Genomic DNA, 23,188 nt, shown 5'->3' with positions numbered 1-23,188 from the left:
AAAATATTTTGTTAACAGGCATTCTGCCTCAGCCTAAACACCTATAGCTTGCAAAGCGCATGCTATTAGACAGGCACCTCTGCAAGACCTTAAGAGTCTCTTAAACTAGTGATAGTAAGGTGTTCCCAATGGGCGATGTTTGGCTTTCAAATCATCTCTCTGTGGAAGCGCCGCGATGCAGCTGTTTAAGGCTTAGAAGCAGCTGACTGTTTCACTACCTAGCTGATTACTGTCAGTCAGGGAGCTCAGAGGTGAAAAGCCTGTCTGAGAGACAATTCGCCGTCGATCAGTTCAATATGTTCCGTACCAGCTCGGCGCACCTGAGATCATCTTGGTAGCCGTGTAGCTCAGATGAGTGAGAGCGTGTGTGTGTACCACCGTGATTGGATGCTGGTCCTTCTCAGGTCACAGTAAACCTTCTGCTGCCTAACTTTCCCCAGTGTGCCCCAGTGGCCTAATGGATAAGGCACTGGCCTCCTAAGCCAGGGATTGTGGGTTCGAGTCCCATCTGGGGTGCTCCTGTCCCATTTTGAGCGTACAAATGTCCTTGTGATTTGCAAAGCTGCAACCCCACCTTACTCAGTGAGCGTCTCTGCTTTTCTCTCACATACAGTTGGGAGAAAAACTTTTGTAAACAGCCCTTCGGAATGATGTGGATTTCTGCATGAATGGCTCCTAACATGTGATCTTATCTTTATGTAAGTCATAATAATTAATAAAGAGAGTCTGATTTAACAAACAACACACGCCCAACATTTGACATTGCTGTTTCTTTCTTGACCAAATGGTTTAAACAATCAAGGTCATTGATGGAAAAAGTACGTGAACCCTTATATTAAGGAGCTAGTGGAACCTCCTTTATGACAAAAACCTCAACCCCTACTTTCTGTAGCGGCTGGTCAGACCTGAGCAGCGGTTAGGAGGTATTTTGGCCTATTCCTCTATGAAAAACTGTTTCAGTCATGTATATTTTTGGGATGTCTTGCACTGAACGGCCTGCTTCAGATCACGCCACAGTACTTCAATGGGATTGGGGTCAGGACTCTTACTTGGCCATCCCAAAATACGGAATTTCTTCTGTTTCAGCCACTCTGTTGTTGATGTACTCCTTTAACTTTCAACTTTTGTCACATCTGTCCACAGAACATTGTTCCAGGAGTTGCTGTGGAACATCCATGTGGTCTTTAGCAAACTTGAGAGGGGCAGTGGTGGTTTTTTTGGGGGGGAGAGCAGTGGTTTCTTCCATGGTGACCTCGCATGATCACCACTCCTGTTCAGATTTCTTCTTATGGTGGACTCATAAACACAGACATAAGACAAAGTCAACCACCTGTTCGCTAGATCCCATCCCCACTCAGCTAGTCAAAGATTCCCTCGAAGGACTGGCAGGACCTTTAATTAGTATGATGAATGCATCGCTTGCGTCAGGCATTGTACCTGATCAATTTAAGGTAGCGGTTGTTAGACCGCTCCTTAAGAAGTCAAATTTGGATCCACAAGTTCTTAACAACTACAGGCCTGTCTCAAAGGTCCCATTTCAATCTAAAAGTCTTGGGAGAATAGTTGTTGCCCAACGTCAATCGTATCTGGATTCAAATAATATACTTGAGAAATTTCAGTCTGGTTTCTGAAACTGCATTAACAAGAGTCGTAAATGATATTCTCTTAGCTACTGATGCGGGGAATGCAACAGTGCTTGTGCTTCTAGATCTTAGAGCTGCCTTTGACACGGTTGACCTCTCTGTTTTGTAACACAGGCTTGAGTTTGAGGTTGGCTTATCTGGAACCGTCCTTCAGTGGTTTACTTCACATTTAACTCATCGTTTTCATTATGTTCAAATATCTAATAATTGTACTGCTTCATCAATGTCACCAGTTCAATTTGGGGTACCAGAAGATCAGTGCTGGGACCAATATTGCTCTCTCTCTCTACATGCTGCTGCTAGGTAGGATAATATGAAAAAATAATATGAACTTTCATTCATATGCTGATGACACTCAAATAAACATTTTGTTTACACCAAACGACAACTCTTCTATTATCAGTTTAGTTAAATGCATTAAGGAAGGAAATACTTGGATGTGTGAAAACTTTTTGTTACTCAACTCTGAGAAAAATGAGGATCTGTTGATCGGAGGCAACAATACTGATAGGACTACTATAACTTCAGCACTTAACTCAGAGGATTTAAACATTTGCCTCAAAGAGACAGCACGTAACCTAGGCGGCATATTAGACACAAGGCTCTTAACAACTTGCATTGTTAAGTGCCTTGGGACAACCTTGTTGTGAAAGGCGCTATATAGAAATACATTGATTTGAATTGAATTGACAATGTAAAATGTTGTGTGTGTTGTTTGTTAAACAAGACTGTCTTTATTTATAAAAAAATAAAAGGAATTTGCTAGGAATGCAAACGTTAGGTTGCGCTTCTTCATGCTGCATCGTCGGCATGAGTGGAGCTTTTTAAACGTCTGTACTTACTGTGCCCCATAAGAAATCGTTTGTCCCCGTTCAAAAGACATTGTGCGATGTCCTGCAGTGTTCGCAAAGCAAACCTTTGACAGTTTGAAAAGAGGAATTTATTCTGCTTCCTGTGCGTGCAGTAGTTACAAAGTTGAACGTCTTTACACGATTTGCTGCAGTTTTCAGTGGGCGGGCTTTGTCAGATGGCTTGGAAAAACGCACTGTGTTTTGGCTCGGGAAACATCATGAGAAGTGTCCTGCATGTTTTCTGTGTATAGCTGTCTTTTAACGCATACAGAATTCATTCGAAATCATTGATTTCTTCAATTAACAAGGGTCCCTTAAAAGATGAGTCAAAGTAACGTCTAATCGGATTAGTTTCCTTAGAGCTGGTTCAGAGTTTGCTCAAGAGTTTACCTTTCACAGATGCGCAAAGAAGAATGTTGGGGGTGCATGCTTCAAGGTGCCTTACAGCTGTAGGGAGTGATTCGAGACGATTCGTGGTGTGTGCTAGTTCCCATATACCGTACGCCCCGGGGTGCAGTGCTAGGATGACGTACAATACCGCTTGGGCACGTAACGGCGTTATATGCAAGTGCGGGACGTGAGGGTTTTCGTTTGTTCATTTTGTTTTGCTCTGCTTTGCTTTGTTTCGTGGTCAAGAGGCGTAAGGTAAGTCGTAATCCAGGGAGAACACTGGTGGCAAACAGTCCGAGGTGAGAGGCGAGGTCCAAAGTCGAAAAGGCAGAAGGGGAGTCCAATATCCAGAATAAACGAGGTAATGGAAAAAACGCCAGGTAGAGCTCTCAAGGAGTAGACTCAATACCAGGGGGAAGCAGGTAAAGATGGTAAAAATAGCACTGCGTACCGCACGGTGGAGTGTGTGCAGGTGGGTTAACTCGTGCGGCGGCGTTTGTTAATAATCACCCGCTGCTGGTGCTGTTTAGATTGCTTAAGAGTTGGTCTTAACTGCCTGGTGGTCATGACAAGCTCCTCTTTAAGCTGTGGTTTAGTTTTGCATTCATGTGTTTCTAGAGCAGTTATTTATGGGGGTGGGTGGGTCTTTCACAGAGGCTCAGGACAAATCCCCTGCATGAAAGTCTACTGTGTGCGTTCAAACAGTCACAGGTCAAGAGCCAGGCAGGAGGACAATGGACAGAAGAAGCAACAAACTAAAAATAAAAGAACGAATATGAAAAAGCCACCATCTTTTTCTTTTTGACATTTTCCGACCTTTCATGCAAGCCAGGACAAAGTTGCTCGTAGCTACTTGTGGATTCAAATACTCTATCGAGTGCTTTGATGAGTTTTTGCAATTTGATTGTCGTCCTGTCAGCCTGTTTCTGTTTTTTTTTTTCAATCTAATGATGGAAAGTAAGAGGGAAATGATGGAGCAATCAATAACCGCTCCGGAAAAATGGCAGAAAGAAATGGCCCGTCACTAAGGACATTTGTGAAGCAGAGGAGTGACATCACCACAAAGGCGACTTATTCTGCTGATCGTTTTGGTGAATAATGATTGAGGCGTGTTAAGAGAAAGGTAGCTGCGTCAGCATGCTTAGGCTGCAAAGGATAAAGCAAAGGTTTACTCCATGCTGAAAAGAGAAGAAAAGAAGCACAACGTTTCGGCTGTGGAGCCTTCTGCGCCATCCTCTTTAGCGATGGTGATGATGTTTACATTGGAAAAACTGAGACACGCATACTGGAGGGGCTTGAACCACCAACTTTTCAGCACCACAGAGTCTGACAGTCTTTTGTGTGCCCTACATTTGCAGGTTTTTGGTCAAAGAAAACAATCACTTGCGCTTCTTGCAGCCGGCAATCTTTTTCCACTGACAACCAAGAAATGGATTTCATCATTCACAAGCTGTATGGATTTCTTCAAAAACAAGTTATTCCAGAAAGGAAATGAATTCTTGCATTAAACTGAACCAAGCTGTACATGTTTGTCTGAAATGAGACATGCGGCACAACAAGACACGGAGAGAGGCACCGCTGGTATTCAGACCCAGGATCGCCTGCTTACTAGGCAGACACTTTAAGCCACTAGGGAACAGCGCCAGCAGAGCACCGCGCTTTTACAGACACTTGGACACATCTGCGTTCGGTGTGCACTTAACCTGCTCTCTGAGCCCGTTGCCTCCGTCCCATTTAATAGCAGAACTGACGCCAAGAGAAATGATGAGAAATGGCATTTATCTGGCACTTCTCATGTCCAAGGAGCTCAATGCCCTTGACATCTCCCCAAGGCGACAGAGCTGTGCATTCTTTGGCGACAACATTTTTTCTTTTGTTTTATTTCTATACTTATCGATAGAATAAAAACGATATGTCATGTACTGTAAGGGAAATGTCTCTTTTCATGGGGAAAGCTAGCACCAGCAAATGTTGTGTTTAGAAGAAGTGATTTAACATGACACGTGACCTAATTTACCGGAGCAAAAGCTCACCCAGCAAGCCCTGCTTTACTTCTACAGAGAGAAGTACTGTAGAGTCTGCAAGATGTTCAGCTGGGTAGCTACGTCAGCATGCCTCGGCTGCAAAGGAACAAGTAATAGGTTTATTGCATGCTGAAAAGAGAAGAACGGAAACACAGCGTTTCGGCCGTGAGGTCTTCTCACACCTGAAGAAGCCTCACACCTGTAAAAGGCTCCATGGATTTCTTTCTTCTCTTTTCAACATGGAATACACCTATTGTCTGCAAGATGTGACAATTTCACGGTGTTTTGGAAGAAAACCTTTTTTCTTTGAATTCAAAATCAATCAGAATTTCAGCACGACACACCAACACTTTTTCTGTTTTAAGGAGATGATATTTTAAACCTGATAAAAATAGTAGGAAACACAAGTTTCTTGCTGTGAAAATTTAGATGGGGAAGTGTACTACTGGTAGCAGTGTAGAGCTCTCTGTGGTGGAGTGCAAGCGTATGTTCTATGGGCCAGTGGCGTAATGGATAACGCGTCTGACTTCGGATCAGAAGATTGTAGGTTTGAGTCCTGCCTGGCTCGTGAGGCTTTTAAACCTCTCAGGTTCCTCGGTAACAGGTTGCCGTCATGTATATGAACTATAGAAAAGCATCTACCACAACCCGTAAATTAGCACGCAAGTGCGGGCTAGTTAACACAGAACTGTATGGAGATCATCTCCAGCTCCGAGCTCAATTGCAATGAAAAAACATGCAGAACAGAACTGGAGAGCAGCTGAATTTGTGCTCAGTAGGGTGGGGAGGACTCAGCATTGCTATTGTTCTAATTGGCATGAACTGCAGGGGATCTGAATCAGAACACGTCAGTTAGTTCGATCATTGCGTCAATATGTAGGCCACGTTAATATAGAATTATTACTTTGTCTGTCTCGTCTTTGTATATAGCTGAATGTCCCTGACAATTTCATGTTAGTTTTTAAGAACGACATTGGTGCTAATATATACATATATAGCATATAAGGAACACGTAAAAGTTGAGTCCATGCTGAAAAGATAAGAAAACCGCCACAACGTTTCATCTTGGAATAAATCTTTACTTGTTGTTTTGCAGCCTACCCATTCTGACCTAACTCCTCCCTTGAAATTCCCTAACAGATAAGGGTACGTAACGGCTCATGCGATGCTCAGTTGCAATTTGTCCCAAAACAAACAAGAACAGCAGCTGAGGGTTTGAGTTTGAACATGCACTGTATTAAAGCAGCTTTTATTTCCATTGATAAATGCTAGATATTCCTACAGAGATTCTCCAGGTGAGTAAGCGATTCCTGTTTCTGTTTCTATTTCTGTTTCATATATATATATACAGTATATATATATGTTACATGTGTCTCTGCAATAGTATAAATGTGTTATACACTATCAGGGGCTGCTTTTTTGTGCACCTCATCTACAACAAGGGTTTTTTTTTCATTTATGTTTGTGGACCTTCACCATTTGAGGAAGTGAGTTAGATAAGAAAGTTACAGGTATGGTGAGCAATGACTGACAAAGGCACGTACTGCGTATTCCTTACAGAAGTGTAAGCAATTTGTTCTAAAAAACACAGACTAAAGTCCAACATCGTTAGCAATCTTATTACTTAAACAGAATTAACATCAATAAACTGTAAGGTGCTGGTACATGCGAGTAGATTTGATCTTCTATTAAACAAAAATGCAATTACAGCTCTAAAAAGGTCAACCTAGACTTCTGTAACAGATCTGTTCAGGTCATCGCTGTTCCTCTGACCTTGTGAGTCTTTGGAATTTTAAAAGGGTATTTTGCTTGCCTTTCATGTGGTCTGTGTACAAGTCACTGTGGCGTATGCGGTCCTACACACCCTTTCTATAGACGTGACGAGCCTCCGCTATGTTGCAATGGAGAACAGGTTCAGTACGGAGCTGCCGAGAAAATTCAGCTGGAAAGCTCGTTGCAGAAAAGCATCGTTATCTGTGTCCAGCTGCAAAGCGTCCTTCGTGGGTGCTGAAGAATCGATTTCACAGGCTGCGGGTCCAGGCGATTTAGAGTGTTAAAGGTCCCAGCGAAAACGAAACGGCACTGGTCCTTTTACACGCACGCACGCAACCAAATGCAAAGGACGCCGTAGTCGGTAGGATTTGAACCTGCGCGGGGAGACCCCAACGGATTTCAAGTCCGTCACCTTAACCACTCGGCCACGACTACAGCGAGCGCCGCGGCCGCTGCCTTCTTGCTACAATCGAACAGGGAGTGCGAGGCGGCGGCAGAGGCAACTTTTTTCAAGTTCGCTCTCCGTTTAAGAAACCTTTTACGCCATACGTGCAAGCACACACACACACCTCAGAGGACTTAAGGGTGGCTTCAAGTTGGAATGATAAAGTCTCCCCGTTCGGACATGAAAACAGAACGTTCTTAGACAGAAAGCAATCAACAACGGAGACATGTGGACGACGATTTCAGTCACTGCACTTTGAATAGCATTTTTAGTCCAGTTACAGGAGATGCACCAATGGCCCTTGACCTACGCTCTTACCAATGCCTTGAACATTCAAACAAAACAGCCCTCAAGTCCTGCGGTTTAATATAACGCTGTTACGTGTCGAGGCAGTATTTGACTCTGTCCTACCGTTGAGACACGGGGCGTATATGGAAACGAACACATGCTACGGATCGTCTCTAATCGGTCCCTACAGTTGGAAGGCTCCTTGAAGCGTGCACCCCCATCATTCATCTTTGCGCATCTGTGAAAGGTAGACTCTTGAGCAATGTTTGAGCCAGCTCTAAGGCAACTAGTGCTATTGGACAGACACCTCTGGAAGATCCTAAGAGTCTCTTAACACCACTTCCAGCAGCAAGCTTAATTGTTCACTGGAGGTCTCCCACCCAGGTACTGACCAGGCAAAGAATCACCAGTACATTGAATGTGGAAGTTAATCCTGAAATCCAATTACATATCTCAAGGTAAGACAAATCCATAAGAACATGTCTTAGTATTACTTCATTTACATTAGTATGGCACTGAGATGGTGCTCTTCTTTAAGCTGTGGTTTACAGATGCAGCCATTCAAAACAAGCGGGCGATACCGCAATATTTTGCGGTGCGCTTTACTCAGTCTACCACGACTTACGACCTGTCATCATCTCAAAAGGTGGGACCCCCGTAGAGCAATGGGGCGTAGCTCGGATGGCCATCAGAACCAGGGGCAGCTTAATGTCTCAGTCCCTACTGCTGTTGGAGACAAACATTTTGAGCATACTAACCACCGTTCGGTTTGCCCTTTCTGCCTGGCCCGAGGATTGAGGGTGGTAGGAGATATGCAACTGGGTCTTGACCCCAAGCATATTCCACAGGGTTGCCATTACTGTAGCTGTGAAATGGGTTCCCCGATCCGAGACCACGGTCAGGGGGAATCCCCATCGACTGAACACATGGTTCACCAACAGCACTGCAGTTGTCTCTGCCGTGTCGTTGGGTGCTGGGAGGCACTCAATCCATTTTGTGAATGCACACGTAACAGTGAGGAAATATTTGTTCCCTCTGGATGACCTCACCAGCGGCCCCACCCAATCCATTTGAAGATTGGACCAGGTGAATGTCATGCCCTTTTTCTGGAGTGGTGCACGGTGCAAGGGCCGTGATGGTTGGAACTGGCTACACGTCAGACACCCCTTTACATACGCGGCGATGTCTTGGCCCATGTGAGGCCAGAATGCCACCTGCTGGATAGTGTCGTATGTAGCCTTGATTCCCCGGTGACCCCCACAGGGTTCGTCATGAGCGTGTTGGATCATGACCCCCCGATGACAGTGGGGAACTACCCACTTTGGGACACCTTGTGCAACTGGTACACAAACCAACAACCCCTTTATAATTTTTAGGTTGTCTTTCACCTCTGCCAGCTCCTTCAGCTCCAGAGACTGGCTCAGCACCTGCTCCGAAAGAGGTTGACGCACTGGGTCAGCGATATGCTGATACATTTGCCCAATTGCTGGGTCCTGTTTCTGCATTTCCGCAAGATCGGTGTTAAAACCCTGTGACCCAAGCACTACAGATTGAGGGTCAGCTCCGACATCCTGTCTAGCCCTGCTTCGGGTGACTGCCTTGACCTCAGCCACGAATTCTGGGGGTAGCCATTCCTGCTGGAACTGCCAGGGTTCACCCTCTAAGGCGCCAGATTTGGCCAACCGGTCGGCCTCATCATTCCCGTCTTTGTCGGGTCCCTTCACCTGGGAGTGTCCCTTCACCTTCCTCCAGTAAACCATCATTCCAGCCTCGGTCGTGAGCTTGTCACTGGCCAGGAACAACTCTTTGTTCTTTACTTCCTTGCCCCGGGCATTTTTCATGCCGTTACCCTTCCAATACGAAACGTGAGACACGAAGCTATGTCGGGCGTAGTTCGAGTCACTACAGATGACAAACTGTTTAAGGCCATGTGTCAGGGCCTGCTGGAGGGTGATCAGCACCCCAGCTACTTCCGCATACTGACTAGTCTTTGGTCCTAGCTTATAGCGGGTCGGCCCACAGGGAGTATTGTCTTGCCAGACTACTCCTACCCCTGCTAGCACCTGCTGTTCGTGGCGAAAAGAGCAACCGTCAACATAGGCCATGGGTAAGCCCTGGCCCACGTTCTCATCGTAGTACCGATGATTGTTCGGTAGCTCAGCAGCGGGAATTGTTTCTGGAGCTTCCATGTCAGTGTCACAGCCGTGACACACTTGGCCCAAAGCCAGGCCCTGTCCCAGGTACATTTTCTTGCTCTGTGCATAACGTACCTCTATCTCATAGCCTTGTAGGGCCATCATTCATGCCACAATCCTGCTATTTGACACCCTGCCCGCTTTCAGTCTCTGGCTATGCAGGAATGTCACAGGTTGGTGGCAGGTTTCGATGATGATCTTTTGTCCCCCAACATAACTACGGAAGTGTTCTACCGACCAGACCGTAGACAACAGGGCCTTCTCGCAGTCCAAGAACTTTTGCTCCACTGGGCTCAGGGCTCGACTGGCATATGCCACCACCCTTCACTCTTGGTTATATTCCTGACTCAGAGCAGCCCCAAGGCAGTGCTCTGAGAACCCTGCTTCAAGGTAGAAGACCTTATTTTTGTCAGGGTAGGCCAAGCTCGGCGCACTACCGAGTCTGCGCTTCAGCTCCATCACAGCCTGTTCTGGGGAAGGCCCCCACTCAAAGGTCACGTCTTTCTGCAACAGCTTGTGGAGGGGCCTTGCTATTTCAGCGTAATCCTCAATGAACTGCTGGGAATAATTACATACTCCCAGAAAGCTGCGCAGTTCAGACAGGTTAGTGGGCGACTTCATATTCTGGATAGCTTGGACTCTACTGGACTGTGGCTGTATGCCTTGGGCTCCAACCAACAGTCCCACGTACTCCACTTGGGTCCTACACCACTGTCCCTTAGCCAGGGACAGTTTGGCCCCTGCACAGGAGAGCTGGGTCAACACATGCCTGATCTCGGCCATGTGTTCTTCCCAGGTCTGACTCCTCATCAGAATATCGTCCACATAGACCAGGTTGCCCCTGGCGGCTGCATCACTCATGGCTTTGTGCAGAAATATGTTGAACTCCGCTGGGGAGTTGGAATACCCAAAGGGGCATCGATTCCAGGTGAACTGCCTGTTTCCAAAGGAAAAGGCCAGTTTGTACTGGTCTGTTGGTTCTACCTTAAGGGTCCAGAACCCATTGGCCACATCCACTGTGGTGAAATATTTCGCTGTTGTCACCTTGGCTAACTCCTGATCTAGGTAGATCATTGGCCATCGTGACAAAGGAACCTGTTTATTCAGCTGCCGGTAGTCAATGGTCAGACGCCATTTACCATTGGGTTTCAGCACCGGCCACAGTGGGGAGTTATAAGTGGAGTTACACTCCCTTATGATCTGACGCTCTAGTAGAGCATCCAACATCTGCTTTATGGACTCGTATGCCGTGAGGGGAATGCGATACTGCCTGACATAGGTTGGGCGGGCGCCAGGGGCCGTTGGAATGCGCACTGTGTTCAAATCCGTCACCCCGCAGTCATAGGCGTCCCGTGCAAACACTTCCCGGAAATCCTGGAAATTCTGACGCAGCTGCTGACGCTGGCTTTCCGTTTCCAGGGCATCTGCCTTGCCAACCTGTTCCTGTACCTGCTCTAGGAACCCCGCTTTTGACGGCATGGCGGTATCCCGGGTCGTACTCTCGGCTGAGTGGTCCATCGGAACACCTGCGTGTACTGTGTACACAACCATCTCATCCTTATCGCTAAGGTCCACCCTGCACACCTCCTGGTTGCAGAATCCCTCTATTGGCATAATTGCAATCATCAGCCGGGGGTAGGTATAGTACACCTGCTCGGTTCCCCCCTCCCTGGCCAAGGGACCAGGGAGCTGCCCCAGTACTGGGATGGCTAGTTCGAAATCATAGAAACCATTGTCAATTACCAGTCCCATGTCAGTGCGAGCAGGGATTTTGACATCTTGTTTTGCTATGTTCTGCACCAACAGGCAGGTGGCTCGGCCATTCCGTTCCAGTCTGGGGGTACAACAGACTGCTAGGTTCAGTCTGATAAACTGAGCTGATGGTTGGAAGAAAACCATCTCAGCGTCCATTCTCTGTCCCTTCTTTAGGACAAGGCGTACTGGAAACCCTGCTGTTGACGCAGGAACGATCAGGTCCGATTCGTTTACTACCTGGCAGGCCTGAGGAATCGTCTGACCTGACCGAATGTTCTCGGGGTCACCGCTTAGAGAGTGGGCATCTGGGTCCACCCGTGTCCACAGCACACTGTTTACTGTGTCCAGCTGGGCGCCCAGTCGAACCAATAGGTACTTCCAATAGGAAGTAGTGAGCAAACTTCCTTTTTCCGATGGAGATGGAAGCTACACAGCTTCCTTTGCTCCAAATGGACCTATGAGATGGAGGTGCCCACCACAGAACCTGTGACTGCGTCACCAGGGTCACCTGACAGCTTGGCGACAGGTCCTCGAACAGACCTTCACTGATTATGGACTTCTCAGAGCTGAGGCTAAGAATTACATCATCAACCTGCACTTCTGCCACCTGGACCCCCTCCCACCACCATGGGGTGGTATTCCTGGACCCCCTGAGGTACCAGGGTGCACAGAAAGGACTCCCATTCATTACCGGACAGGGAGATCCACTCTTCTTCAGGGATGAAAAGGGGGTGTGCTTTACCTGGCGGGTCAAGCAGCTGCTCGGAGCACCTCCTGTAGTTGGGAGACCGTGGGAGTGCTGGCCTGGGCAGGACTTCCCTGTAGTTTTGGAAAGCAAGAAGATACATTTATTCTCGTCCAGAGGAACCAGGAGGAACCTCCAACTCAGCTATAGTGTTCAGTGGGCACTGTGTGATCACAGCATAACCACTGAATCCCCCTTTTTGCTGTGCAACAGGCTTAGGGTTTTTGACCTGAGCCCACAATTTTCCACGCTGGCAGTCCACCAGAGGCTCCAGCCTGTCAAGCAGGTCTTGGCCAATGAGTAGTGGCTCTGTTTTAAACCTAGAGATGTAAACAGGATGCACCACGTTCATTGGCCCGAACCTAAGTGCCACCCACACTCGGTGTGTGATCCTGGCATGATCCTGGGTATAGCTGGAAATATCTATCTTACACGGTTCTACCTTAAGTCTGATGCCTTTTCCTTTCGCTACTCGTTTGAGCTCGCTGAGTAGATCGGCTGACATCAAACTAATTTCAGCCCCAGTGTCAATCAGTGCTTCTCTATCTAAGACGTTTTCAAGAGAAACCTTGATATAAATACGCCTTGCTTTGCCTTTCTGGCTGAGATTCCCTAAGAATTGTTGGAAGCCTGCCTTTTCTTTGACTTCAGGGGCGGGGTCAGCGCCCAACTCAGAGTCACAGCCTTCTTCCAGGCAGGAACCCTCCCACCCAATCAGATAGACTGAGGGAGGGGCTTTGGACGGATCCCCGCCTCCTCCAGTGAGAAGGGGCGTGGTCCCCCTAAGCTCATTCACACTTCTGGCATTCGGTGCGGAAGGTTTACCCTGTCCTGATCTCTCAGGCAGGGCTTGTTCAAGCCTGGCCAGGCGGGCTGCAGTTGACTCCCTTCGTCCAGTCTTATGATAGGCTCTGCCTGAGCCCTTGTCTTCCCCGTAGCGCTCACGGCGGCTCTGACGCTTAGTGCGGTCCTGCCTGCCTATTTTGCGCCGGGGCTTAGCGAGCTCAGGAACCTCAGCTGCCTCGAGCTGAGGCGAGTCGTCAACCCTGCTGGCTTTAGTGGCGAACACGGCCGTTTTAGCAGGTTTTCGCTCTGAGGAAGCAGAGACTTCAGCTCCCCAGGCTTTTTGAGCCAACCTTCTAATGTCAGACATTTTCATCGCTTTTGCATCAGTGTGCATCACAATCATTTTCCTGACTGAGGGATGCAGATTAGCAATGAATAAACCTTTGAAATTCACGTTCTCTTCGCAACCCTCTTCATTCCGCCCTGCAAAATAAGTGCGCCTAAGCCTCTGATAATAGTCGCGAGGGGCTTCAGCTTTTTCGTGCTTAATATGGTGCACAGCGGCCACGGCAGCTATGGGATCGATAAAAGCCGAAAATTCTCCGATCATTGCCTGACACAGCTCCTCAAAGCTATTACAGACCTCCGGTCCTTGTCTAGACATCCACTCGTGGACCGCTCGGCTGGTAGTTTTCCTTACTAACATAGCCTTTTCCTGTTCGGACGCTTCGGGCATGAACTGCAAAGTATATCTCAGCTCATCGATGTAGGTCTCCACATTATTCCCTGACACTGACGGGTCAAACCTTTCTACATCTTTGGCTAACTGCCTCAGGGAGTGGAGGTTAATTTTTACGGTTTCTCCGCGGGCAGGGAGACGGCCGTGATCAGGAGCAGGGGGTCTATGCCTGAATTGACTCGCCCTTGCGTTTCGCGCAGGACTCGGCGATCTCCCCCCATGCCGATCCGACCACAGACCCTGGCCGGGAGAAACCTCCTCCCGGCGCGCTGGGTGAGCGCTCCGGGCTGCTAGGTGGGCTGGCATGCAAGTGGGATCTAGTCTATTTTGCTTCCAGTACGGCAGCATCTGACTCCTTTTGCCTTTCCTGGCTGAGCTCATTTAAACTCTCAATTTCTTTTTCTTTTTCTTTCAAGCTCGCTTCCAGGTCTCTCCTAGCTACCTCAGCCGCAGTTTCTCTAGCAGACAAGTCATCTAATTTACCTAAAACTTCCCTGAGTCAGTCTTCACTTTCCTCATTTTTCACTCTCTTTTCTCTGATTATATCCAACAACTCAACTCGCTCCTCCTTATATCTTTCTAGCGTTCCCTGAAGCTTTTGAAACTTTGTCAGCTCGGACAAAGACAGTTCCAGCTGTTTAGCTAGATTTAAGGTGAAACAGAAAAAGAAATTGAGGACCAGAACTGCGTTCACAAACCCTCCTATGTTAAGCTGGTTCGCTACCTTAGCTACTAAATCTACTTGCAGCTTCTCAATATCATCAAAGTTCAACTTTTCGATACCACTCCAGTAACCAGGATTGTCGTCGCTAGAAATAGTACTTATAAGCGACTCCACTTCAGACATTTTAGCAGCCATTGTCATTACGTCAGAGAAACTTTAAGAGTATTACTTTTTTTTTCTTTTTCCAAAATACAGTATGGAATCTAGACACCCGAGCAGATGGATTTCCAATCAGCACACGTTACACTAAACGCTAGAAAACAGGGGGATTTCTTTACGCAGTTATCAGCACACCCGGTATTCGCTTATAGAAGCCGCGGTGCTGTGCTGAACTTGAACTCACAGCAACATCAGTTATTCTGTGTGACTGATTCTCATTTCATTCTAAACTCGCCCACCCAGGGACGCCATTAAATGTAATGGTTTGATGGGTTTACTGAGACAATTATTAATTGTAGCAGTAATCACGAGGTTGTTCGTTGGGGCTTTTAGAAAATCAATCGTCAGAACAACTAACAACGCACACACAGGGGTTCAATACACTAGATACATTTATTAATATAAATTGTGCACCAAACATATACTAGTCTGCCTGGATACGAGTGGCAGACCTTACTGTGAGGGTTATCAATATACAAGGTATATAATCCCGAAGAGATGCAAACACAAAGAGATACACAACAGAGAATATATGTCAATATATATCGTTCGGTTACCAAATCGCTAATCAGTGTTATTACCCACTGTTACTCTAAACTCGGAAGTAAATACATTACTCATGAATTAAATTGATAACAACTTGTGTTGAGGTACAATTGAATTCTCGAGACGCAATGTAGAACATGGGGTTTACTTATCCACTGTGTATGGATTTGGAATTTCCCGGCACGAACATCAAACCAGCTGACAGGCTCTGTTGCAGCCTCTGTTCCAGCGGTTGTCCAATGGGCGTTGTCCCGGCATCCTCTGGCTACCGGCCAACCAGTCAAGGTGCAGCTCGGAGTAGGACGGGCGGAGGAATCTGACTGCGGCGCGCAGGGCAGTCGTTGCTCTGAGGGGATCTACCAGCAGTCCGGCTGGCTGGTAGAAAGTCTCTATGCACAGAGTGTGACCGCGAGTCCTCACCAGTCACTCTTGTGCCTGGGAAGAAGCTGGTTCGTTCCCGGTCCAGCACTGCTTCTGAATAAGCTATTCAGGTTGTCGACGAGGGACCAGCTGTAGGGTCCAACTGTCCAACACAAACACAATCTGTAGCGTTTAGCGTGACATAGTCTTGCAGGCATTGTGCTGTCTCACTGCAATACTATACCGCTGGAGGAAACAGTCCATCTGGCCATGAAACTCATTTGAACGTCTAGCTACAGCAACTAACAATATCATGATTTATTCAGGATTTGTGGAATCAACACGTCCCGGAGACAGCTTCCGAAATCGTGAGCATTCTCTGGTGGTGTCCTGCAGGGCTTTTGCGGGTGTGCGTTGGTGGTATAGTGGTGAGCATAGCTGCCTTCCAAGCAGTTGACCCGGGTTCGATTCCCGGCCAACGCAGTGGCGATTGGTTTTAAATGCTGTCATGAGCCTTGGATTGTGACTAGCAAAGCGAAGCCTTTTGAAAGAGCTAAAGCACTGCAAAACGGAAGTGAAGGAGAATCTTACAGGGGATTCTGAGCGGTGTCTGCATACACGCAGTCCGATACGGGTGCTGAAAGCTTGAGCTACTCTCAATGTCATGCTGCCTTTCCCCGGAGTAAATCTGTTACATTGAAAGAATGCTTCTGGCAGGTTCAAAAAGGGACCCTTGTTAATTGGAGAAATCAATGATTTCGAATGAATTCTGTATGCGTTAAAAGACAGCTATACACAGAAAAAATGCAGGACACTGCTCATGATGTCTCAGTGCGTTTTTCCAAGCCATCTGACAAAGCCCGCCCACTGAAAACTGCAGCACATCGTGTAAAGACGTTCAACTTTGTAACTACTGCACACACAAGAAGCAGAATAAATTCCTCTTTTCAAACTGTCAAAGGTTTGCTTTGCGAACGCTGCAGGACATCGCACAATCTCTTTTGAACGGGGACAAACCATTTCTTATGGGGCGCAGTAAGTACAGACGTTTAAAAAGCTCCACTCATGCCGACGATGCAGCATGAAGAAGCGCAACCTAACGTTTGACAGACAAAAGCCGGGCGCCGCTACGAGCAATATGAAATCAAACTGACAGCACACGGCGTTTCGCGCTGACTCAAAAGTGATCTCGACAGACGCTGTTCTCTGCATAACGCTGAAAGAGCTAAAGAGCGTTTCTGTTGAGACGTAACAAGCTCGTTTCTTTCTACCATGATGTCACCATGACCAAATCTGTCTTTAAACACCTTGCTCAGTCTCTGACGAGACTGTCAAAAATTGCTTTCGCCGATTGTATTGCAAACCGGCGGAAGCGGGGTATTGGGAAAAGTTTTCAACTAGCAATAATCGCGCCTCGGCTAAACCTCACAGGCTACGATACTGCCACTGCGCAAAGCTGACGGTTGCCAGGCAACCGCGGGGATCCTATGGAAATCGTTATCGATCGTCTCATGGCATGTCGTTGCGGTAACGCTTCATATTTGTCGTCTTCTTCTTCTTCTAGCTTGAGGTTTTGAAGAATTTCATGACAGACAAGGGCTCCGTTGGGAACAAAGGGCGTTGTGAGAAAACCGTTGCTTATTTTCAGCAGCAGAAATACAAGCCTTTAAATACAAGATGACAGAACAATGACGAAGGGCGTGCCGGGAGGAACTCATGCACTAAAGAGGAAAGGGGGCGGGCACGTACAGTTCACATTCAAGCCACAAGTACTCTTCTCGGATGTTACACAAACAAATCCTAACGTCTTGAAAGCATTGCAGCATGTTTGTGTCCCACTTCCCGTGGCTGCAGGACGACTGACACGAACGGACAAACACAATCTGTGGCGTTTAGCGTGACATAGTCTTGCAGGCATCGTGCTGTCTCACTGCAATACTATACCGCTGGAGGAAACAGTCCATCTGGCCATGAAACTCATTTGAACGTCTAGCTACAGCAACTAACAATATCATGATTTATTCAGGATGTGTGGAATCAGCACGTCCCGGAGACAGCTTCCGAAATCGTGAGCATTCTCTGGTGGTGTCCTGCAGGGCGCCTATGGGTGTGCGTTGGTGGTATAGTGGTGAGCATAGCTGTCTTCCAAGCAGTTGACTTTGGTTCGATTCCCGGCCAACGCAGTGGCGATTGGTTCCAAATGCTGTCATGAGCCTTGGATTGTGACTAGCAAAGCGAAGCCTTTTGAAAGAGCTAAAGAAGTGCAAAACGGAATTGAAGGAGAATCTTACAGGGGATTCTGAGCGGTGTCTGCATACACGCAGTCCGATACGGGTGCTGAAAGCTTGAGCTACTCTCAATGTCATGCTGGCTTTCCCCGGAGTAAATCTGTTACATTGAAAGAATGCTTCTCGCAGGTTCAAAAAGGGACCCGTGTTAATTGGAGAAATCAATGATTTCGAATGAATTCTGTATGCGTTAAAAGACAGCTATACACAGAAAACATGCAGGACACTGCTCATGATGTTTCCCGAGCCGAAACACAGTGCGTTTTTTCAAGCCATCTGACGAAGCCCGCCCACTGAAAACTGCAGCAGATCGTGTAAAGACGTTCAACTTTGTAACTACTGCACGCACAGGAAGCAGAATAAATTCCTCTTTTCAAACTGTCAAAGGTTTGCTTTACGAACGCCGCAGGACATCGCACAATCTCTTTTGAACAGGGACAAACGATTTCTTATGGGGCGCAGTAAGTACTGTTACTGTCACTGCTCGATACCGACGTTGGCCTACTATACCATGTTCAGCCACTGCTAAAAAATGTACGGCTCTAGCACCGGAGCAAACAACAGGAGGGCCGATGTCGAACAGGCACACGTGTCAGACATGGAGAGTGATGAGAATGGGATTCGAACCCATGCCTGCAGAGCACAATGGATTAGCAGTCCATCACCTTAACCACTCAGCCACCTTGTCGACGAAAGTGGGCTGTCCGGACATGGGTTGGCGCGCTCCAGATGATCTTTTTCTTTTTTCCCCCACGTACTCGAGGGTCATTTTCCTGTTCCACATGTGATTTCAACATTTTCCTTGGGAGATGTCAAGCCAGCAAGCCACTGCTGTGGTTCAGTGGCCAGTGTGGAGTTCAGTGGCCCTGTTGTACACAGAAAGCACATTGAGCTCCTTGGACATGAAAAGTTCCAGATAAAAGCCATTTGTCATCCTTTCTCTTGGTGTCGATGTTGCTATTGTATGTAAAGGTGGCAACTTGCTCAGCGAGCAGGCGGAGCACACACCGAATGCAGATGTGTCTGAGTGGTGTGTCCAAGTGGCTGCAAAAGGACAACACTCCTGGGGCGCCGTGGCTTAGTTGGTTAAAGCGCCTGTCTAGTAAACAGGAGATCCCCGCCTACGGCTAGACTTAATTAAATACAAGTATTCATTTCCTGTCTTTAACGCGACTTGTTTTTCTTAAAATGGATGCAACTTGCAAAACATGAAATACAAGCCTTGCTAATCAGCGCTAGCGGCTGGCAAAAAAAAGGAGTCAGCTATTTTTTTTTCTTTAACCTTAACCCTGCTAACGGAGAAGAGTTAAACGACCGAGTCTATGCAGCTTAAACGGTGCGCAAGTCGGGTTCTTAGCTGAAAGGGTGGTAAATCACGCTCACCCCAGTCCTTAATCTTTTAAAGAGGATATAAAATTGAACCTAGTCGCCACATCACATACATCCTGTTAAATGATAAAAAGGTAACATCTATCCTCGCTCCAGAGTAAATCTCACGTTGAGGGCATCTTTTTTTTCACTTTACCGTGAGTCGGGCTCGGCTGCACAGAGGAGAGAGCAGAGCAATGAGGTCACAGGGACAGGGGAGTCACACGCTGGCTGTTTGAACACGCGGAAGATCACTGAGGGATCCACAGTATGTGGACCCTCCGTTCGCCATCAGTCCACACTCCGGACTCTGAATCCTGCCATCCGAGTTAAGATCTCGGCGGAACCTGAGGCGCAGTTCCTTCTTAAAACGTAATCTGGTGAGCATTTCTAGAATCGCACTTGTATAGATGCAGCCTTTAATGTGTTGCTAGGTTAAAATTGATGACTTCTTGTATTTCAGTAGGCAACTGTCCTCTTGATTTTGGATTTAATTTCTTTATTACAGGGGCGCTTTTATGAAGACAGAGTCATGTTCAGGTACTTTGCTTGATGGAGGAAGCTCATTTCGGACTCTGTGATCTGCTCACCTGGAAAGGTCTGCTGTACTACTACAAGAGAGAAGTAGGGTCTGGAAGAAGGGACAATTTTATGATGCTTTGGAAGATAGTTTTTTTTTTCTTATACTGAAAATGAAAAGTAGTTGTTTCTATATGGACTCAGTCTTTGGAATTTGTATATTTATACATTTCAGTGAACCCTCAGCCATTCCTTCTGTATTGTAATTCAATTTCTCTTTTAAAATTCCTTCCCCACTTCTAGGACCTGCAGTTGCTGAACTCCACAATGGCTTCTATTGGAAAGTCTGTGACTGAGACCATTATTTATTTAGGAGCAATGAGCAATTCTTATATAAATGCAATAAAATCATTATGCTCAAACTATGAGAGAGAATTTTAAGGATAATTTAAGAAATCAGTCTTAGCTTGTTTCTATACACAGATGGTATTATTTATTTTCAAAGGAAACCCGCGAGGATTCCCCTGGTGTGCAAGATGTGCCTGAATACTTTTGATCAGCTTCCTGCTCACTTCAAGAGGGCGTGTATGAAGCACGCCACGGCAGAAGAGATCAGGTGGCCTCTCAACAGGCGAGGGAGGACATGATGAATCACCTGAAGAACGGGGTCATCGTGGATTACCACAGAATAGAGATCAAAGGACACTTTGTGGGCTTGAAATACAAAGAAAATCATGTTCTATGGGACAAGATAAATACAAAACTTAAGCTTTTATTTTAATTAGATTTATTTATAAAGCATAAGCAATCATTTATTACATTAATATATGTGAAAATAACATTTTAGTATCATACGTTTAGTATATTTAGTCCCTAATGCTGAAAGAAATGATCATAGAACATGACATCTAACCTTACCTGCTGTGTTTTTAATCCCTATTGCTCAATGCACGGTGAAAGCATTGCATACATATGTCTGACAATGAGGAATGGGCCCCTGAGACAGTCATTTGCCTGTTTCACAAATGATCGTATTTTACTAGAGATTCTGTTTGGGATTCAGATGTGCATTCGGACAGCAATCCCTTTCAAGAAATGATACGTTCTGGATGAGGTCAAAGGTGCTGGAACACTATTTAGGATGTGTTTGCAGAGACTGTGTGTCTCCTGCTTCAACGCAGTGAGAAATAGATGTGCTCCTGTAATTCATTGGTACATGCCCAGGGCAGTAAGCAGTCTGAGGATTTATTTCCAGACGGCATAGAGCAGTGAAGCAGTGAAGTAGTGCAACACACTGGATCATTATATTATTAGAATCTATTCTACTTAAATTATTACATTATACACAATTTGAGTTCATTTTAAAAAGTAAAAGGTAATGAAAGGAATGCATTTTCGTAAGAAAGATAATACCGATATGCATGTGATAATCTTCCTTATATCATGTAGTGCGTCATTTGGACACTTTGTGGGATTGAAATACAAAGAAAATCATGTTCTATGGTACAAGATAAATACAAAACTTAAGCTTTTATTTTAATTAGATTTGTTTATAAAGCATAAGCAATCATTTATTATATTAATATATGTGTGTAGCGGCGGGGCTTATTAATAAGGCAGAATTAAGTGTTCTGAGCCTTCCCAAATGAGGCCCCATTTCTCTGTTCATCTCTGTGGTGCAGCCACAGAGAGACTATTCATGCAGGGTGATTTAAGGTCCTAGGACAGCTCCCAAAGGGGGATGCACTTAGCTAAGCCTGGCTATCATGATCAATGGTCATCCATTGGCGCCTATCTGTCTAGGGAGTGCCAGTTGGACATCTGGACTGCATTACTAAGTGTCAGGACTAAGTGACTCATATCTCACCTTGATCAATCAATCAGGGACTGGTAGGGCCGAGTAACCCACGTGGGACTCTGATGCCCATGGAACTTTCAGCCAATCAATGAGCTGAAGTTCCTCCAGGTAAAAACAGGCAACACAGAGAGCCTGTGAGATTCAGTAAGATTCAGAAGGGAGGATTCAGAGGATTCTGTGGACAATTCTAAAGGGAATTCAAAGGAGAATTCCAGGGCAGGGCGGCCCAGGAGCAGAAGGCTCCCAAGGGCAGGACATTCTCGCAGCACGCCTCCTGACCATCCTGAGACTCAGCCCGGACAACCACGGAACGGCCAGTGTGTCCGAGTGCCAGAACTTTCCTTTGTTCTAAGAGTCTAGAGCGGAGGTTGCCAGAGAATAACCAGAGGATCCACCCGAGGTTAGCACCAGCAGCAGGCCTCGTGAACAGGTCGGAACTGTGGACAGCTGAATCACTATTCAGAACTAGCTCTTCATCAGAAACGAACCGGTCCTCTTCCTGACTTGCTGGGACCCACAGTCATCTTTTCTCCTGTGCACAAACTTTGCTAGTTAAAGCCCACAGTGAGCATCAGCAGCGCAGCGTCGCAAGCCGCACAGCACAGCCTGGCACGGAGCCAGAGAGCGCGGATTGGACAGCAACAGCCTGCAACTGTTTCTTTGTGCCCGCAGGAAGATCTGAATCCCCAAAGATTGGATGAGTATTCAACTTCAATGCATTACAGCTCGAGAATTCAATTGTTATCCCAACCAGTTGATATCAATTTAATTCCTAAGAGTTATGTACTTGTTTGAGTATCTAATGTAGAAGTTATAACCAAGTTCATTAACGAAACGGTCTTAATGAATGATATACTGAACGTATGTCCTCTTGATATGTGTAACACTTCGTAACTGACTGAATATATATCTTTTGTATTCTGATAACCCTCTCGATAAGATCTGTTAGGTTTACATGCATATTTTATGTATTAATAAATGTATCCTTGTGTATTAGTACCTGTGTGTGCGCGTTGTTTGAGTTATGTCACATGGTTGGATTCTAAAGCCATCAAAAGAATCAACTTTGTGATTTACTGCTACAATTAATAATTGTCTCAGTAAATGCCCAAACCCTACAGAACTGGTGCCTTCAGAGAGCCACTACATTTAATTTTGCTATGGCAACATTACATATTTGGCGTCCCTGAGCCGGTTTTCTTACATGTGAAAATAACATTTTAGCATCATATTATTACATACAGGTCTCTAGCTTCAACACAGTGATATATATATATACTCAGTGATTTATTGGTACATGCCCAGGTCAATAATCAGAATGAGGATTTATTTCCAGATGGGCTACAGGTAGTGTTGTGAAATACTTCAACACACTGGATCGCAGATTTAGACCCCCTGCACTCTTACTCCTTAAAAACCAAAGAAATGAAGATATGTAGCAATCACATTGCAACAGGGCTGACAGTGACTTAATGCTTATACTAGTGGACTTCTGGTACCTTTAGGGTACGGTGTTCCCTGAAGGGCTCTCAAACCCCGCATTTCAGATGCCTAGCTGTTTCGCTGATGTGTTGCACCTCAGAATCACTTTTAAACCTTACCTCTGGTATCTTTAATCCCTATTGCTCAACGCATGGTGAAAGTATTGCATAAATGTGTCTGAAAATGAGCAATGGGCACCTGAGAGACTCATTTGCCTGTTTCACAAATGATCATATTTGACTAGAGATTC

General features: G+C 46.2%; 5 non-coding genes across 5 annotated transcripts; 3 read left to right on the top strand and 2 right to left on the bottom strand.

Annotated features, from left to right (window-relative positions):
* The first annotated feature begins 443 nt into the window (after positions 1-443).
* trnar-ccu (transfer RNA arginine (anticodon CCU)) lies at positions 444-516 on the top strand. Its single transcript has one exon. It is a non-coding gene; the product is annotated as a tRNA-Arg (tRNA).
* A 4,887-nt stretch (positions 517-5,403) lies between these two features.
* trnar-ucg (transfer RNA arginine (anticodon UCG)) lies at positions 5,404-5,476 on the top strand. The gene has a single exon. It is a non-coding gene; the product is annotated as a tRNA-Arg (tRNA).
* A 1,558-nt stretch (positions 5,477-7,034) lies between these two features.
* trnas-uga (transfer RNA serine (anticodon UGA)) lies at positions 7,035-7,116 on the bottom strand. Its single transcript has one exon. It is a non-coding gene; the product is annotated as a tRNA-Ser (tRNA).
* Positions 7,117-15,834: 8,718 nt separating this feature from the next.
* On the top strand, positions 15,835-15,906 carry trnag-ucc (transfer RNA glycine (anticodon UCC)). Its single transcript has one exon. It is a non-coding gene; the product is annotated as a tRNA-Gly (tRNA).
* An 833-nt stretch (positions 15,907-16,739) lies between these two features.
* On the bottom strand, positions 16,740-16,881 carry LOC148631799 (U4 spliceosomal RNA). The gene has a single exon (XR_015934561.1). It is a non-coding gene; the product is annotated as a U4 spliceosomal RNA (small nuclear RNA).
* Between the last annotated feature and the right edge of the window lie 6,307 nt (positions 16,882-23,188).

The sequence above is a fragment of the Lepisosteus platostomus genome, unplaced genomic scaffold (genome assembly GCF_059453375.1).
Source record: "Lepisosteus platostomus isolate fLepPlt1 unplaced genomic scaffold, fLepPlt1.hap1 Scaffold_73_H1, whole genome shotgun sequence".
NCBI lineage: Eukaryota > Metazoa > Chordata > Actinopteri > Semionotiformes > Lepisosteidae > Lepisosteus > Lepisosteus platostomus.
Note: the sequence above shows the minus strand (reverse complement) of the source record. Positions and strands in the feature narration are given on the sequence as shown.